General features: G+C 42.9%; 1 long non-coding RNA gene across 1 annotated transcript in view; it reads left to right on the forward strand.

The window, feature by feature from the left end:
* Window positions 1-17,797, forward strand: part of LOC116997074 — a 322,705-nt gene that overhangs the window by 40,451 nt on the left and 264,457 nt on the right. The window contains exons 13-15 of the long non-coding RNA XR_004418068.1: window positions 1,672-1,789; window positions 7,337-7,424; window positions 10,541-10,648. This is a non-coding gene — a long non-coding RNA (uncharacterized LOC116997074). The remainder of the gene's footprint in view (window positions 1-1,671; window positions 1,790-7,336; window positions 7,425-10,540; window positions 10,649-17,797) is intronic.

Consider the following 17,797-nt stretch of genomic DNA (forward strand, 5'->3'; position numbering starts at 1 on the left):
AAAACAAAAAAGTTTGTCCTGCCGGTTTGGTGACTTGAAGGAATATGAAGGACTCAGGGCCAAAAAGTTTTGTAGATTCATGCAGGAATCACTTCAATCATCTGCAAAGTCACCTGCAGAACAGCTTAGAAATAATTTCTTACGTTAAATATTTATTCTGTAGTGATTGCCTGAAGAGGAACCACTTCACAAACTTTATGGTCAACATAAGTTGGGCCTGGCTGACTAGAGAAGGGTCTTTTCAACTTCCACGTGTAGCCAGCTCAGAGAAATTTTGTCTGTTCACCTGAATGGGAAAAATACCTTTGAGGCCCATTTATACAAAGGAAATAGCTGTATTTCAGCAGATAAATCACAGTTAATGTTCTTTGCCTCGCTGAAGGCAGCTGGATCTAGGAATATTTGCAATGTTGATCTGTTTTCTGAAGAATGAAACCTAACTTCTTGCATTTCAGGGATTTTCAGATGCTTGTTCTATATTTCTTAAATTGCTTGAATCCTGTGAGGACTTAGGTCACTCCATCCTGGTCACCAGGATAGGGCACAGGGGTTTATGACCTCGTGTGCCCCAGTGGCATCTGTTATCTTGCTTTTTTATATTTTTTGCTTTCTTTCCCCATTTCTATGGTAACTTTTGACAATGTCCCCTCTATTATGCAGTTCAGCATAACTTAAAAAAAAAAACCTGTTAAATTTTCAACAGGGTCAGATGTCAGGCTTTTTAGAACGAGATTGAACATTTGGCAGGCAAAGCTCATCTTGGCAAAGTAGAGGAAAAGTTCTTTGTGGGGAAGCGGTTTCTAAAATGTACAATGTGTCCTGTGATTGTGGGTGATAATATTTCTGCACTGTATCCCCAGCATGAAGTAAAGGCAGGGCAACAGAAGCAGAACATAATCAGCCACCAGCCTGGACTACCTGTATCTTTTTAGGCAATTGCATGAACTTCTCTCATTCTGCTGCTCTGTGGGTTTCTCTGCAGGAACAAGGACTTGTCCTCCTGGTGCCACAACAAAGGGACAGTATAGAGCGAGGCTTTGCTTCTCATCTTGCTTTTTTTAATTAGAGGAATCCAGAGATACCAAGGTGCTCTCATCCTTTCTTACTAATAACACCTGAATCCTGCATGGAAAAATGCAGTGGTAAAAGACAGCATCCACAGGGCCCATGTCATGCCCATCTGTTCCCCAGCAATTATGATGTCTGTGGTGAGCCACCCAGACAGTCACAGCACAGCTGTGAATGACAGTACTTTAGCAAAATACTAAACTGTAAAAATTGCTCGAGTGATAGTCAGTTCTTCTCCACCACCTTAAGAGAAGTTTAAGTTGCCAGACATTATATTCAAGTGCTGGACTCCTCAGTGTAGGACTAAAATATTCATGGGGGGTCTTCCAAAAGTCTGGTCTGACTAGTTTTGCCTCTTTGGAAATGAGATGGGGCTCTGACCTTGTATTTGAAGTCAGGAAAGAATGAAAGAAGCCCTTCCTATACACCAAGCCTGCAAATGAAATCAAAGGGGGTTCAGAGATCAGATCTTAACAGGAGTTTTGGGAAGAGCAAATAACAGGTTTCTTTAAGAATTCAGATATGCAGAATGAAGATCAGCAGTTTCAGAAGATACTACGTTTATCACTGATATTCTCAATTTACTTTTGTCTTCTGCCCTAGGAAATGACAGTGCTCTACATGATGGGCAGGCCAATGAACACACCTTGAAAACAGAGGCTCCCCTCAGAGGAATGGAGGGACACACATGTGCATTGTTTGCACCTCATGGTACCGAGAGGTGAGTGATGGAGCAAGACCCAGACCATGCCTCCCCAGGGGCAGGAGCTGGGCTTTGTGTCTGGGGTATTCCTGCCAAAAGAGGATGTGCCCTAGCTGGCCCCTGGGAGCTGTGAGGAGCAGAGGGGCTGCACTGGGGTAGGTGTTGCCTTTGCACCCATGATGGAATTCGTAGGGAGATGGAAATGCAGGAGGAGCTATTTTGAAGCAGGCCCTCCCTCTGTTGCTTTAAGGGAAGCAGAGAAGCTGTCAGGAGGAATATCCCTATTCCATATGGTTGTTCCCTGTAAATATAGCACTGTAAACAAAGACCTGCCTGGGAATTAATCCCAGGGTGACTAAAAATACATGGGCGTGGTTTTGCTGGCTCTTCTACCACTCAGAGAAGTGAGTAGTAGAGGCTGGATTATCTCTTTTAAGGAGATTCATTTATATTTTGCATTAAAGTATTCATATTTATGTAAAAAAATAAACCTCATGTCCCCTCCCCTCTTTAAATCACAACCATATTCTCTTGCTTTTAGAGGAAGTTTGTGTTTGTTTCAGTGCTTTGAAATTAACTTTATGTTCAAATAACCCCTTCCTCACTTAGGAACTCTTGAATTTTTGAAAATCATAGGGAACTAAAGGGTTTTGGGAAGTCCATTTCTTCAAAATGGTCCCATGGTACAGATTTGAAAGCATTTAGGAGCTGTTTTAATATTCCCTCCACTAAGCTACTTTATAACTTCAGACTCTAAAATACTTCCTGAGTCTGGACTAAAGCACTTCAAAAACAGGATTTAGACACTTAAGTCATTAGGACAAAAAAATTCTACCAGTAACTGTAAGTCCTTCTGAGAGTAAGAATCAGTGTCTTTGGCAGCAAGTTCAGGGATCCCATTTGTCAGTTAAGAAAGCAAGTTTTGCTAACAAGAAAATCCCCTCAACTTGGAGAATTAAACTGCCTTGATACCCTACAAGTCATACACTCATTGTAGCAACCTGTCATCAAAGTTCAACACCTTATTCAGGTCCCTCACACCAGAAAACAGAAGACACACAGGCATCTCTCCAGAAAGAGCAAAGCATGGCAATTTCCTTCTGTGTCATATCTCATACAGCAAAATCAATAAAGAGTTTTGAAGTGGTTCACAAAAAACAGAAGCAGAAATAATTGGTGTAGACAAGTTAGATGACCTACCTAATTACACAGTAAATTGGTAATGCCTTTGTATGCACACATGGGAGAGGAGTTAAGTATAGATTCTGACTTGTGTTCTTCAACATGAGAGTGTGGTTGGTTATATTTTTGCAGGAGAAGGGGAAATCACAGAGTTGGACTACTACAAACACGTCACCTTTTGATTCTGTGTATGCCCTAGGTAATTCCTAGGGCACTAGGATAACACCATGTGCACTAGGTAATACCTAGGAATAGTTTAGACCCTACTGTCACAGGGCTGGAAGATGGGAAACATGACCTGTGGGAGGAAACAGTTTTTCTGGAGATGTAGCCCAATACCTGTCTGGGCAGGAACATTCCTACCCTTGGTCTGCAGTCTGCCTAAGGGTTAGATCATAGAATCATACGATATGCTAAGTTTGAAGGGACCCATCAAGGCCAGCTCCTGGCCCTGTTTAGAACCATCCCCAAGAGTCACACCATGTGCTTGAGAGCATTGTCCAAACACTTCTTGAACTCTGTCAGGCTTGGTGCTGTGACCACCGCCCTGGGGAGTCTGTTCCAGTACCCAAACACCCTATGGATGAAAAATATTTTCCTAATATCCAACCTAAACCTCCCCCAACACAACTTCAGGCCATCCCCTTGGGTCCTGTCACTGCTTATCAGAGAGAAGAGATCAGTGCCTGCCCCTCCTCTTCCCCTCCTGAGAGAGCTGCAATGGGGTTTATCAGTACCTGCAATTACATGGTCCCCATTTACCTCAGAGACAGTGCAAGAAATGCAAGGTGGGCACCAACCCTAACTGTGCTCTGAGCCAGGCATGGGGTGGCTCCTTCCTTTGTTTGACCAGTTGATTTGGTATGATTGTCTTTTCATTGTGGCAGGCACCTCACTGCAGAACAGCCTTCCAAACTGGGAGTGGAAAAGGCATGTTCCATTTTGGGGTTTAGGGTCACCACTTCTTTCTGTCCCATCTTCCTTGATTTGGGAGACGTCCTTTATAGTAAAAGCTGTGATAATGCCTTGTGGATGTTGGTTTTTTGCTGTTTCTGCCAATAGCACTGCTCTAGCAGACAGAGGTCCCATTTCCTCTTCTTATGTACCTCTTCAGAGAGAGGAGAGGGTATTGATTTTCCTGGATTTTCCTTGAAGCTTCAGTCAGCTTTCAGCAGGTGTGGCACCCAAGCAAAGTGCTCTCTGCTTCCCTCTTGGCTGCCAAAATCCTCATTCTGCAGCCACTTGGTGTGCTCCCGGTGAAAAGTAGCTGCTTGTAGGGCTGTAATTGGCAACTCCTCACCAGCCTCTTGCCTCACTGCTGCTTCCTACAGCATTTTGGTGGGGCACATTTTTTGAAATCGTCTCCTCCAGCAGTGCTAGAGGCACCAAAAAGATGTTCAAGTTTTGAAGAATGACATCAATAACTTTGGATATCTTTGTTATGACAAGATATCTACTGAGATTTGGGAGAAGGGGGGGAAATAGCCAAGCCTAATAACAGCAAATGTTTAAGAAATAAGGCTCTGACTAACTCCATGAGTTTTCCTGTGGGGGTATTATTTTAAGATAGCAAAAATAAGAAAACAAATCTTGCTGGTAGTTTAGCCCAAAAAAAAGATCTACTGTGAAGACAGGGTGATGGATGTATTTCATAGAATGACTATCAAACACTTGGAAGTGTTTGATAGAGTGAATAGATATAATTTCAACTACTTCTTAAAGTTGAAATATTGATCCTAAATATCCTTGAAAATAGGCAGAACCTGACTGACTACACCCAAGTGACAGGAGAATTGGGAAGTCCATGTAATTTCAGCCAAAATATGCTAGTCTTACTGCTTCATGCATTTTAACCTAAACTCAGATTTTAGTTTTTGAGATCCAACAAGCAAAATATGGGAAGAGGCCACCATAAACTTATCTGCAGTTTGACAGGCAGTGTCTGTGTCCACCACTCCATCTGCTTAACCTTCCTGGGATGCTGGTGTTCATCTTTGGGCTTCAGTTAATGGTTTTGTTTTACCAAGAAAGAAACCTGGATCAGTAGCATTCATGGGACTGCCAAATGAAAATGGAATTCGAAAATGCTGACAGTTGCTCTAATAGACAACATTCTACTTTGAAATACAGTAATTTCACGACCATAAGGCACACCGGACTATAAGGCGTGCCCCCCGGGAGTCGGCAAAATTCGCAACTTTGTAGATCATATAAGGCACACCGGACTATTAGGTGCACTTTTTTTTTGCAGCGAGGCTCCGCCCCCAGCTCCCTCCGGGCGGTTGCTGGATGAGACCCCACCTCAACCCGGCAGCCACTGGCCCCCAGGCCCGCCTGTACCCGGGAGGGGCGGCAGTGCCGTGGGCCCCCAGGCCCGCCTCCACCCGGCTGTCACGGCCCTGCCGGCTCCCCCCATGGCTCACAGCTCACACTTCTGGGGTGGCAAATGTCGCAACTTTGTCCATCATATAAGGTGCACTGGACTATAAGACGCACTTCCAGGTTCGGGGGAAGATTTTAGTCAAAACGGTGCGCCTTATAGTCGTGAAATTACTGTATTCTTTACACTTCCTTTTTGAAATTAATTTGAGAAATATTTTCATATGCAAAAGTCTTAAGGAGGTTTTCCTGACCCTGGGAGTTTGAATATTGTCCTTTACATGCAGAAAGCTGAAGGGAGATCCTGAGTAAAGAGCCTATAGAAATTCTCATTTTTAGTACTTTGACTATATCCAAAATAAGGATTATATAGGTGAAGGTCTTCTGATTTGTTTTCATTGGTTTTGTTGCAGTTTTCTTACAGTTCATCCACACTCCAAAAAAAATTTGTTAAGACTCAGACAGGAGGAAGTCCTGCTTCATTTCATGTTTGTCAGTACCACAAAGTGGTCTTGGCCCTGGCATGAGAAAGCTGGAATTATATGGGATTTTTGGTCAGCATCAAGCCTTCCTATTGGAGTTTCTGGGCTGCTGTGGGTTCAGTGTATCCAATACTCCTTAAGTGGAAGGTTTTGGTTTAGTTTTCTAACCTGTGACCTGTGCCAACCACACTCAAGTAGGCTTACAAACCAGACCTGAATGCACGCTGTTAGAGATCTTTGTAAGCCGATAATCAGGTACTAATCAGGTACTTTTGAAAAGCACCCAGTTACATCAGGCCCTGCTCAATCTCCCTGCTGGTTTCTCACCCCCAAGGCAGATATTAGTCCCCATTTACAGCAGGCTGCACGAGCAGCATCTGTGGAGCTGAGAAGCCTGAGCACAAGAGGCTGTTGGGAGGTTGTGTGCCTTGTTGCTGACAGACTGCACAGACCAACATTTTCTGGCACAGTGGATAACCCAGAGTAACTTGTTTTATCCCTGAGGGCACAGTGCTGGCTGTTCACAGATTCCCACAGACTCCACTGGTGGAGTCTCTTCTCTACCCACACAGGTACGGTGTGGGTGGCAGCTTCAAACAGATCCTACTGCAGAGATGACACACTACATATTTTAGTGACTGTCTTGCTCAAAGGATGGGAAAATACAGCCAGCATGCAGAAAAGGAATAGAATAATTTCATATTTTTACAATCTCCTCGTTAGTCATTTCATAGCACTTTTCCATAAAGTTACATGCCCACATACTACACAGTTATGTTTTTTGACATCTCTAATTGAGGAATCTCTTCTGTCTGCTGAGTACTGCTTTTAATCTGTTTTTACATACTCTTTTTACCTATTTAGGGACCATTAATTTCTGTAATATTTTTCTGAAAGCCATGAAAGTATAGTTCTCACTTCTGAAATTGCAAAGATAGCTTAATGATAACAAATTACACCAGATTGCATGTGGGAAACATTTGGCCTTAATTGAATTACTTGTTTCTTCCAACTCAAGTATCATTTGCCAATACATATAATTATATCTAGAGAAACTTGAATACATTCTTTACAAATTGTACATAAATATACTTAAAATCAGGTAATTTTGATCATATTTATGAGTGGGCAGAAAACAGTTCCTCTTTTGTGAACTCTGAGACACCCTTGAATTTATACCTTATTTTCTCTTTCCTATAACTTCAGTCATGGTCATGAACTAAGTGTTGTACTTTTTCTTCCTCATATAAATATTTAATTTGAAATAATTGAAGTTAGGCAGAAAGTACTTGATAATATTTTTGTGGGGAAATTAACTACTTGCTCTCCTGTGATTCATATCGAAGTCATTTAAAACTAACACGAAACTGGTGTTAATGACCACCTTCCTTTCCCAGCTTAGAACCTCTTCCTCCATAGGCGTCAGACATCAACAGCATAATCACTAGTGGTTTATTTATTTTATTTGGTTTATTAGATATTATTCTTAAGTTCAGATTTTTGCCATCTTTTTCCTTCACAGGAAAGGTTTTAACCCAAGACTTAAATTCCTGTGCCATATTTCAGCCTCAGGAAACAGATGCAGCAGTTAAACCACAGTCACAGACAAGGTATGATTGTCCTCTACTATTTCAATGGGTTTTGGCCAGAATAGAGTTTATTTTTTCCATAAGCTTCAATATAAGCTTCAATAGCTTATACAGCCCAGATACACCTGCCTCTTTTAAAATGTTGTCTTGTAATCCTCTGCAATGAGCCAGAGAGCCCCACCAAGGTTGTGGAAAGTGCTTGGGTTTAGAGCATTTTCCTAGTAGTTGATGGAGACTTACTGAATCATTTTGTAAGACTATCTGTTCCTGAAATTTAAACTCTTTGTCAGAGTCTTCATTTGTTTTGTGTTGTTGGAGAGGATTTTCCAATTAAAAATACTATTAGTTTTTTGAACTTGCAGTATTTTTCTACCTTTTAGCTGGACTTCCTGGGCTCTTACCTGGCTCTTGTTATTGTGATTAGCCTCTGCAGCAGGCCATCATTACTAATTAGCATTAGCAGAGGAGCTCTTGTGTTCTACTTGCATATTCAGCTTCACCCTCAGTTATACCTGTAAAAATGCTGTAGCAGTTCATTCTGTTGTTGAGTAATGATTTGAATGGTATTTGTCATGTGTCCCTAAAGTTTCTATATTATGTTGATGGATGCACCAATATCTTGCACTGCCCAACAGCCTTAGTTCAAGTCAACTTTTAAGTTTGCTAAATGTGAAACTGTAATCTGAAAAGCTGTGAAGTAACAGAGTTACTCCTCACTGCTTTGCTAGTCTTATTAATTTTAATGATATTGGAAAGTCACACTGGTAAGGGCAACGGTACCTATAAAAATTAAACACACCACTCATATTTCTGCATATTTTGTATATATGCCTGATGCAGTGGCAAAAGATCTCTTCTGAGAAACTGCCAGTGCAATGTGTGATCCTGCCTGGCTCCAACCACCTTCATGGGGGTGGGATTTAGTTCCTGCTTGCTCTGGTGCCATGGGGGCTCTTGACATGGCTGTAAATAAATTGCTGACATCACTTGATTACAAGCAGTATAGTTTAACATTGAGTATGTGTTGAATAATCAGCTTACAGGTATATAAATAATAATGAATTACTAGTTTATAAATATTGTCTGATTATTAAACTTAATAATTAGTTAATACGCACAGAAAATATTGTATAACTATAACATAACAAGTTGGAAATGCTGTTTGGCTCCCTCCTGGAAAAGTGCCTTCTTTTCCAGGGGTGGAGGAGCTGGTTCAGTCATGGGTTCATCTGTGGTGAGTGAGGACAATTGGGCCAGTGACACTGTGCCCACAAATCTCAAAGCAGGCACCACAGATGTGCTGGGACACATCATTTCTACCCTTGAAAAGAGATGGGGAGAGATTGGCCCAGGGTTCTTTGAATCTCTGAGGAAGAAGCCAGGCTGTTTGTGCAGAGGACAATGCTGCTGCTTGCTCTGCTCCTGGCTGGGGACAGCCCTGCCTGCCCTTAAGCTAATTAAAGCTTCTGCTCATTATAGCAGTGTGGGTTTTGACAAGGTCATAAATCAATCACTGTCCTAGGAATATGAACTGCCATAATGGTGCATTGTCTAAATAGGAACTAATGACTTAATGACTATTCCAGCTGTTGTGCACACAATGAATTAAGAGCTGGACATATAAAAACAGTGTGAAAACTGTCTTTTCCCCCAGAGACTCTTTCAGACATTGAGTTCAGCCTGATGCATGCTGGCCTGCCAAACTCTAGGGACCAACATGACTGGACCCCCACCTCAGGCAAGGGTCTCTGTCACCAGCCCATCTCCTGCCTGCCTGGAACCCAACACTTCCTTCCCGCTCCTTCCTCCTGCAATCTCAGGGGGAAGTCAATCTCAGTTGCTGAGCCCAAACACACAGGACTTGGCCTCTGCTCCAAACCCCATCCCATCCCCCAGAACCCTTTTCCCAGCCTCAAATACACAAGCCTTTTTTTCTGTTTTAGAGCCCCCAAAACAGTCTCATCAGCCCAAAAACTTAGTCTCCATTTCCAAGTACAGAAAACACAGGACTAATTCTCTGGACCTGATGACTCTTGTCCTTGAGGCCCAAGGACATATGTCTTGCCTTGAGGCACAAAGCCCATGACTTGCCCTCCTTTCCTGGAGTGAGATGACCTGGGGTTTTGCAGCCCTGAAACAGCTCCCCTGAGCCCATATCTGTAAAACAGGATTTCGAATAGGTGTCAGTGCCCTGTTGGACCAGTTAGTCTGGTTCCAGCCAGAATGTCTGCTTCCCTGCAAGAGCTGCTAGCTCAGTGGGTGCCACATAATGCTTTCATATCTGGGAGCTGGTATTTCTGAGAGCAAAAAGTGGAGTAAACCCAACCATAATAATCTGTTTCTTCATCTGTGGCAAGCCAGAAGGTTCCCTCAGGGGCAAATATACTGGTAGAAGCACTGGATCAGGCACTGAAGGTGTCAGAGCTGCTGTGAGAGCACACAGACATGTTGGGAAGTGCAATTTCACTGGAAAGCACACAGCTGTGCACATAGGGCACTCACAAGGGAAAAATATTGAGCAAGGAGAAAGAGCAAAACAAAGAGAAGCCCAGAGAACTCCCTAACATCACATTAGCATCTCTTTTTCTACAGTAAAATTTTTGCAGAGGAGGGTGGACATGTGGAGGACACACACATTGTTATCTCCTTCTTTTACTGTGCCTGAAGGACAGGCACTAAACCTCCTGCACTGCTTAGCTGATAAAACTTAGGCTGGACAGACCTTTCTTTTCCCCGGAAATACCTGGGTTCGGTTTTCATCTCTCCTTCCTGACTCAGGGCAGTGATTAATTCTCTTGACTTTGGAAGACTGATTCACTGACTGTCGTGTTTTGGGGAGCAAAGATGTCTTGGGAAATGGCTGTGTCTCCCAGAACCATTCAGGGAACATGAGGGAAGATACTCTAAAAAGCCAGGGATTTTTGTCCAAACGTGCTCTGAGTTCACTGTTTCTCCCAGGGACACACCTGCCCTCAGGCAGCAAAGAGTAGCAGCCGTGCAGGGCTCTTGCCAGCCCTTAGAGCCCCTAATTGTCCTCTGCTGGGCCCTCCTGCTGGTATTTCAGCTACAGCTGAGGAGCACTATCTGCTGTTGCTTCTCCTGCTTGGCTGCTGGGTGAGCTGGGCTTTATCTTCCAGGCTGACTTCATGACCACCCCCTGCATAGCATTGTGTGGTGGACAACAGGTGTATGAGGATGGGGTGATCACCTTCCTGGTGGAATGCAGAAGTGAAATACTGCAGGAGGTAAGAGGCCCTTTTCTTGGGTTTTTTGGCTGGATTTCTTCTTTCTTGCTGATGAAAAGCTTTTGCTAATGTGGGATAGCCTGGCCACTGTTGTCCCAGGGCTTTTTTTAGTGAAACTGTTCCTCTGGCTTCAGGTGTGTTCAACTGACAAGATATTGTAAATCAGCCCTAATTTGCACTTTCTAGTGACCCAGGGACAAATTTTCCTTTTGGGAATTTCTGCAATTTCTAGCATGGAAGGTCATCTTATGAGAGCAGCTGGGATTTTTGTTAGCCTTGACCAAGTTTGGAAAGGTGAAATTACTATTTCTTGCTTGACTTCCCACCCGCCACTTTGTTCTTAAAACTTGAATGAAAATCCTTCTTCCAAGAAGAGATCTTTCCACCCTTAAGACCAAAAGGTGCATTTAAGTATATATTTATGAAGGCAGTGCTTAGCATGAGCTGTGTTTTTAGAGTTTTGAAACAAGGATGAGAAGTACATGGTCTTATTTGCTGAGCATTAGTCTTACAGTCTTGGAATCCAAAACTAGTTAGGGTTTTGAAGCTGTTTCCTAACTGGAAGAGGACATGGTTGGAAGAATCAACTGCTGACAGTCTGGTAGGAGAGCTCTTGCTTTAAGTCAGAAGAGTTTCCTGCAGTTGTTGATGAGAGCTGCTGGTTGAAATTTCATGGGTTGCTTGTGCAGACAGCTGAGCTTGATCCTAGGATGTGCTGTTTCCAAAGTCTGTAGAGGCACTGGCTGTACCATCCTTCCTGTGAGTGAAAAATGCTAAAGATCTGAACAGACATGGACAGTGAGATGATAAAGGAAGAATTGTTATTACTGATGCTGTTTAGCATTAATAACATCACAGTCCAGTTAGGTCTCATATATACAGTAAGATCCCAGATGCCCACATCATCCTGGAGTGAGGGAGGCATCAAGGGTGCAGGTCTGGAAGAGGTGAACAGACATTTGCTTTATGTTATGCTGCTCACTGGTTCCTGGCTGTCTGGCCTGCCTGCAGAATACTTTCCTGCCTGCAAAGGCCCAATATTAAATTTTGAGTGGACAACTGATATAATTTATAGTGTTTTCACATCCCCTTCATTTTAGGTTTGCATAAAATGTCTTGTTTATTTTCCTGATTATTCATTTCAACTGTACATATGATTAAAAATAATGAATGTTATTAATTTTTATCATTAGTACCATCATTACGCCTACTCATATCCTTTGATATTATTGCAAAAATTATCTTTAATAGTTTTAATAGAAGCTATTCCCCAGGCTAATGAGGATATAAATCAAAGTATTAAACAGGGTAGAAAGTAAAGTTTTGGACTCCATTCTGAAATTGAACCCCTCTGTGCAGTGGATGCCTTCAGGTTTTGCTCAGAAGAATATTTATATACATCTCTTCCATTTACTTGCATGAGATGGGGTTTAAATTTGACTGACATCAATAAGATTGTCTGTGGCAGCAGGGGGACAAATTCAAAGGTGGAGAAGGAGCAACAAGGATGTTGCTGCACTCTGTTCTTGCAGAGGTCAGGAGGTCTTATGCCACTGGCTGTAACAAGGCGAGGTAGACTGAGTGCTCCAGGGAATCCCACCTGAAGGATTTTGGCAAGAGGCAAGTAGATACCAGTCATTAAATTCCATAGGAGCATACAGTAGAATTCTCTGTCTAATTACTAGGATTCCATCTGTTAAAGCTGAGACACAGCAAAAAGGAATAAATAATCTCTCTTCCAAATCTTGGTAATCTTCCAAAGGATGTCTTCTTAACATCCGGAAACCATCTCTGCCCTCTTATTGTCCTCTGTTGCTTTGCTGTTTGTAGCAGTGTGCAGCCTAGCAAGGATGTGGTGTTGGCAAGGGATCAGAAAGTCAGGCTGGTTTCCTGTGCTTTTTTGTTTTATTGAGTGTTTCACCCATTAATTTTTGCAAGGCCTTTTTTTTTTTCTTTGCTGTAAATATTGAACTAAAGCTCACTTTGTACAGCACAACACTCTTGCCAATATGAGCAAAAGCAATATAGCAGATAATACTTTGGCATGTTCTCTGTGTTTCTAAAATTTCCTCTTCAGACTTGAGTTCTTTGCTTTAAGAGGATTGCAGTCTATTTGCTACAGAGCCTGCTAATAAAAGCTTTTCAGATACCCAGTTTAAACTAATTGTTGCTAGTCTTGTCACAGCTTTTTGGGGCCAAGGACATTGCTGTGCTTCGTGGAGAAATCTGTTAATGCATTGAATGAAGCTGCTAGGAAGCAAAAGCCAAGAAGTGCAAGGAAAACAGAGTTGTTCCGCCCAGCCTATGACTGGCTGAACACTGAGCATTTTGGGGCTTTGGGGACTTGAATAGGATTCTGCTGGCTGCATCTCTGAGGTGCTGGTTTTCTCCTGCGTTCTGGGATGAATCCCTTCTCCAGGAGGACAGAAATAATGACTGGAGTGAAAGATTGTAAAAAGGTAAAAAATTGTATGACCCTTGCCTAAATAATTGCTAAGTAGAAGACAGCAGCTAACTTCAGTCTGATCCAGAACAAATCCTTGTCGTTTCTTGCTGCTAGACTTTGAAGAAAATTTGTCCCTCAGCAATTTAGGTGCCAGCCTTTAGCTCGGTCACTGAAAAAATTGCCTGAGGCTGGAGAACTGGAGCTGGATCCCATATAGAACTGCTACCAGCAGTGCTGGGAGGCAAAAGGCTATTGCAGGAGGGGTGCCCAGAGCTGTGAGTTGGCTAGGGTCATGTTGGAAGCCTGCTGCAGTCAATTTGAACCTGGGTCTGTGATGTCCTGAGGCAGTGTGGGAAGTGTCCCCTGGTCCTTTCAGTCTGCACTCCATGACAGGTGCTTCCATTGCACTGGGATAAGGCACTTGGGGGATAAATGCTTTCAAATCTGCTTGGCTTCAGTAACGGGCTGTAATTGAGGCAGGCTTGAAAACCTCATTTTTAATGTTGCACAACACTTCTGCGTTGTTGGTGGTGCTTTTTTTCAAGAGGAGATGAAAACTATAGAAGGAAATGGGGGGAATTACAGATGCATTTTCGCTTTGCCCTTAGTAAATGAGGTCTTCAGTGTCAGTCATCTTTCAAACTGCTTGATTGTGTATATAATCATGTGTGTCTGCCTGGGAGCATCTCCTGTTTGAATAGCAACAGCTCCCTCTGTCTGCCTCGAGTGAACCGTGGGCTGTTGCACTCCAACAGATGATGCCATTTTCTTGTTTCTGCCCAGTGAAATGCCTGCTCTCTAGCTATGTGTGCAGCTTAAATGGATTGACTTCGAGAAGGTTTCAGACTTTCTCTGCATATTTTTAGGAGTGGCTGTAACTTTTTGCTGGTTGCTTCCACTACCAGTTTATGAATTGAACAACTGTTAAAAAACTCAAAAGGTGGGGTAGGGGATGCAGTGGCTGCATTATTGGAGAGATGATTTTCTGATGAAAGTAGGCTTTGAACAACCTGTGAATTACTGTCACATTGAACACATCTCTGGAGATTTGAAAGTTTTATACCGTCTTCCAAAGTGCTTCTGTTGTCTGTGTAACAAACTTGAACTAAGCTGTTCTGTAAGAAGTAAGTCACGCACACTTCAGAACATGACAGCAGCTCAGCGTTAACAATGCTGCTGCATCCATCTCAGCAAACTGTTACTGTAGTACAACTGGAGCTCCAGCAAACCATTTGCCTGGTGATGAAGAGCCAACATGCAACTAAAGGCATGCCATTAACATTTCCTAGCTCTCTTCTCGCTCTGACTTTTGTCCTGTATGAGGTTTTTTGATCACAATCTCAGCGGCAGGCTTTGCTGTGCGTAGCACTTGAAGGTTTCATAAAGCTGCCTATAAAGGATACATCACATCTCATCTGGCATTTACTGCAATAGGTAGAGGAGAAACAATAACCTGCCTGAACTTTATTTTGTATTAAAATATTGTGCCCAAGAGCTGCCTTTCATTTTTAACTTTTTTCAGTATATTAAAATAGAGCTTCAACTTTAAAGTACAACACAGATGATGACTTCATTCAGCTCTGCTACTAGGAGGATGTTTGCAATGCTTTGGGGGCAGAGTTTATTCAGATGACAAGCCAAAAATTCTTATTTTCCTGCACAGGAAGTTTCCTCCACAGAGCTTGTGGGAGATGTAGTCCAACCAGAATGCTCTGGATTTAGGTGACACATAGAAGCCCTTTAAGCTGACTGTAGTGCCTGTGATGTTTTGATGGAATATTTTTTGAATAAGTCTTTCAGTTCTAGAGTTTCAGTCTTTGACAGCTTGTCCTCTTAACATTGAATTCTCAACTGGATGGAGGAACACATTTTTCTTCTAGGTTGCTGTTACCTTCTTACTGAATTGGAATGAGTTATTTTCAAGAGTGTTCCCCAAGACCCAGATAAAAAAAAAGAGACTACAATCAAAAAAGCAACCAAAACAATAATTAAAAAAAATCAAACAAACACCACTTTGCTCCCACTCCTAAATTCTGCTTCTGGAGTGGATTACCAAGGTTGTCTTGGCATTTGTATGCATGGTGTAAGAAAAGTGGCAGTGAATATGGAGTTATGTTTCATGGCATGGTTCAAATAAGTGTGTATGCCTACACTTAAGAAAATTCTTCTATAAGAAAAGCCATTTGTTGAGTCCTCTGGTCTTTCAGGCTTCATAATCAGGCTGGGGGGATGGAGTTCAGTTACATGTAATTTGTGGAAGACAAAATTAAAGCTTTGTCATTATTAGAATGTGCTCACAAATTTTGATAGTGTATACCATTAGCCATTGAAGGTGCTAGCACCCAAATCTCTCCTTGGAGGTGACAGTCCCACTGTGGATGCTCTTGTTGGATGTTCCCTTCTGGATTTAACTGTTATGCTTCAGATTCTGTGTAATTATACATATAAAATAAAATACTTTTATATTTAAAAGGTCACTTAAATGAACCATACACATTCTTCTCCTTCAGTAAGTGTTGTCAAGTTCAACAAACATTCAGTAAGGAAAAATAATAGCTTCTGGGGAAGTGGGCAGGAACCCAAACTGTGCAGCTCACTGGCAGTCCATTAAGCCCCAGAGTATATGGTTAAATTATTGATTTGTCCACTGCTGGCTATTCAGACAGCGACTGGTGCCTGGCCCTTCAAGTACCTTGGCTCTTTTTAATGGTTTGAGGCCTTCTGTCCAGCTGCTGCTTGCCAGGAGCATGACTGCCAACCAGCTGAGTGTTACTCAGGTCACCCCAGAGTCACTGTGGAAGGCTGCTAATCCCTTCTCCCCATGTGCCAGCTTGAGCTGAGCCCAAATCTGGTGCTGTGTCCATTGGCCAAATCTAGTGTCATACATTGCCCTTCATGGAGCTCTGTAACAGGAGGAAAGGTCCCTCAAATTGTTTTCCATTATCAAAATACTAATTTCCTTTTGCCTCTTTCCTGAACCTCTACAATTTGTCCCAGTGAAGCTCTCCTTAATGCAAGCATTATCTGTAGAGAACTTGTTTTGATGAAAAAATGGGGTGGTTTATATATAAAATAATATGGGGGGCTTATGTATGTAAAATAATCCTAACTAGCTGTAATTAGAATAAGTGCTGTTGTCCTAAAAGAATTCTAGTCCTATGAAATGTAGTCATGCTACACCCTTCTAAAAGCTGTAAACTTGCCCAAAGAAAGCAGCACATGGTGAGTGCCAGACAGAATGCTTATATGCAAGTGATTCTGCTACCAGTGGTGTTGATAACAGACCTGCTGGTTAAAGCAAGGGGAGATGGATGAATTGCCCCTTGGTAATGGCATGGGGAGGGCTGTGGGGCTGGTGGGATGTCCTGGGGTTAGCTGTGTGTTTTCAAAGCCAACAGCTCAGTGACAACTGCTATTCTGCATACAAAGTAACTCAGTCTATGGGGAGTCCTGTTCTTTTTCTGTTCACAAATGACCTCCAGTCACAGCACTGGTTGTGTGAGGTGTGGTATGGTTTTGAGAGCAAAGAGATGTTATAGGAAGAAAGATACTTTGCTGATGTGTACCAGCTGGGTGAATGTGCCCAGATAGATTGGAAAGATGAATTTAGGATAAAACCATGTTCCCTGTGCAGCATTACAAAGGCAGATGTCTGGCATCCCCTTCCTGTCATGTTGGCATTGCTTGCACGAGCACCCACTTGTAACCAAGGCCAGCTGGCTGCCCTTTGGGATCAGTGGTCCCAGAGCACAGCCTTGCTGCCTGAAAAGCCTGGAGAGGCAGCCAAGAGGCACTGAAGTCTGTGTGCTTGGACCTTGGGTGCCCGAGTCTTTAAAGCCCAAGGGGAACATTTCCAAATTTAATTAGCATTTTGGGTCTCTTGTGAAGAATTTGAGCTGTGCTGTTTGAGTGGGAAGAAGACTGGGTTTGTTTTTCAGGTCAGTGGAAACAATATGGCCATTCCAAGGGCAAGTGAGTGCAATTCCAAGCTGGTTTGGTGTTTTGAGGGCCATTTCTGTTGACTGCAGTGACAAAGAGTTCTAAGATCCTTCCCATTGCCTTGAAATTTGTTGTGGCACTTAAATTCTCCATGCACACAATCAAACCAGGAATAGAGGTGGTTCTGACCATATATCTTCTGTGTGAAGGATGGAGGGGAGAAATGTTTCCCTCATGACCACTTCAAGGTGAGCTTAAGAGAGCTTGGGTGAACCCATCTGTTCCTTAGCAAATGCTTCTGCAGTGAATGAGGAGCAAGGGCACTCGAAGGGAAAGGAGATATGTCCAGGGACAGTGTCTGAGCTGGCCTTTGAAAGCATCTCCTGGCTGGTGGCACCAGCACCCAGCCCTGTGGCTCTAAGGTGGCAGGCAGCAATCCAAGTTTGTCAGCTGCTGCAGCTAGCAGGGAGGAGTTGGGCTAACACACAGTCTGTCTCTCTTCCACCTTTGGGAAGCACCCAGTTTGAATTCTAGCCCCATACACCAGCAACACAAACATCAAATGAGGTTTCAACTGAAGGATTAGCCAGAGGCCTTAACCAGTCTCTGGTTATTCCATGAGTGCTGCTGTTGCTCCTGGCTTGCTGTTTACTCATCCGCACCTGCAGTGTTGAAAGCTGTGCAGAAATCCTGTTCAGCCTGAGCCAAAAAGTGTAGCTAGGCTTTGTGTGTACTGAGGGCTTTATAAAGGTCATGAATTGAGC

This window comes from Catharus ustulatus, chromosome 5 (assembly GCF_009819885.2).
Source record: "Catharus ustulatus isolate bCatUst1 chromosome 5, bCatUst1.pri.v2, whole genome shotgun sequence".
In the NCBI taxonomy this organism is placed as follows: domain Eukaryota; kingdom Metazoa; phylum Chordata; class Aves; order Passeriformes; family Turdidae; genus Catharus; species Catharus ustulatus.